Source organism: Lygodium microphyllum, chromosome 24 (genome assembly GCF_053477565.2).
Source record: "Lygodium microphyllum isolate KBCC chromosome 24, Lygodium_microphyllum_v1.1.10, whole genome shotgun sequence".
NCBI classification, from domain to species: Eukaryota; Viridiplantae; Streptophyta; class Polypodiopsida; order Schizaeales; family Lygodiaceae; genus Lygodium; species Lygodium microphyllum.
This window is the reverse complement of record NC_141158.1, coordinates 45,452,586-45,454,291: the sequence shown is the minus strand read 5'-3', so window position 1 is coordinate 45,454,291 and position 1,706 is coordinate 45,452,586. Positions and strand designations below refer to the sequence as shown.

The 1,706-nt window shown below is 44.0% G+C and overlaps 1 pseudogene; it reads right to left on the bottom strand.

Annotated features, from left to right (window-relative positions):
* Positions 1 to 849: 849 nt before the first annotated feature.
* On the bottom strand, positions 850 to 1,272 carry LOC148015032 (V-type proton ATPase subunit F pseudogene; annotated as a pseudogene).
* Between the last annotated feature and the right edge of the window lie 434 nt (positions 1,273 to 1,706).

Below are 1,706 nucleotides of genomic sequence, written 5' to 3'. Positions count from 1 at the left end.
CCACCATATTTTACACCGTAATACTTGCATCTCCATTCAGGTTCCAAGCTTCTGCTTGCACCAGTCCTACTGGTTTTGAGTCCCGTCCAGTACTTGGACCATGAATTTGTCAATCCCTTCCTGGTCAGTGGGATCCTTTCCAAATAAGGCTGGTCTAATGATTGTGTTTACATTGCTGACAGCTTTTGAAACTCCTTTGCCAAGATATTATTTTCCTTCATCTCTCAGTTCAAGTGCTTCATATACACCCATTAAGGCACCACTTGGAACGGCAGCTCAATGATACGATCCGTCTGAGAGATGGACATCCGCCTCAAGAGTGGGGTTTCCACGACTGTCATAGATCTGCTAGGCCTACACGCAGGAGATGGTCGCTGCTAATCCACAACGCACACAGGATTTCAATCCGAATTTTGCACCCTGTGCACACCCTCCAGACTGATTAGCACAAGGGATATTGATGCAAGAGATTTCAATTATTGTACTCTAATCAAGATTGAATTTGCAGGTCTCGGCTGGCAATCCTTGCACGGAGCTTCGATAGCTGATGGCTAACACTTCTGGAATTTCTCTCTCGTAGCAACGTCGACACAGAAACGTCTTGCTCCTCTGTAGTCGTCATGTTCCTTTGTTTGCCTTCGGCTAGTTCTTCCACTTCGTTTTGTTTTCTTTTACCTTCATTGTCTCCTCTCTTCATACTCTGTGTCGTCTTGCTGTAGAGCTCCCTCCTTTTCTTCCTCCTCCACGATTTCAGCTCTCCCCTTCCCCAATCCAGGCGCAGCCCGCCATTTTTGCCTTTTTCAAAAATATCCCCCTCCCAGAATAGGCTAGCTTTTTCTTTAGAACTTCTTGCCTACAAAAGATCAAGTCAATAATTGATCACCACCTACTGGTAGGACCTGCTGGATCACTAGAGAACATATGCTTCACACGTGCCAAAATTGAGTCCTGAGCAGGGTCATATGGATGCTCCTTGGAAGGTATCTCCAGAATGGCAGGCACTGGCCTGTTGTAACTGTCGACCAGGAACCGTATCATATTTGCAATATGTTGATTTATGAGAACAATTGCAATATCTTCCCTGGCTGTGAACTCCTTAAAGGTGTCTTCGATTGTTTTCACCGTAGTCTTGTTATCCACAATCAGATAGTTGGTCTTCCTCCTAATGTCAACGTGGCCAACTCCTGCTAGAATGAAGCCGGTCACGGTGTCCTCGTCTCCAATGACCGCTATGAGGGAAGAATTTGTCGAAGCCATGACTCCACTTCTTTATAGCACTTCAATTGCAAATACATATTCATGACACCGTCAAAATATGGTTGGAGTGGTTTGAGATCAGTCTTCTCAACTTCAGATAGTAACTCTAGAACAAAATCAGTGTGCAATGCATTAAGGGAATATATACATTGGCTGCGGATTATTAAAATGCATCACACAAACAATGAATCACACGCAGAAATTAACACATATGCACAACAAAAATGGAGGTGTTCACAGCTCAGATGCGCAGCAACACGACACCGTCGAGAGAGGATTAAAGTATTGGGGTGCCATGAGAAGAATGGGTTCCAAAGAAAAGGATGCCCTAAACTTCCAATGAGTTACCGATTCCTGAAGATCCATGACCCGAAACCATACTATTATACATTTCCTGTAGATAAATGTAATACAACGTTGTTCTCCCCAAACTAAATGTAACAATTGGC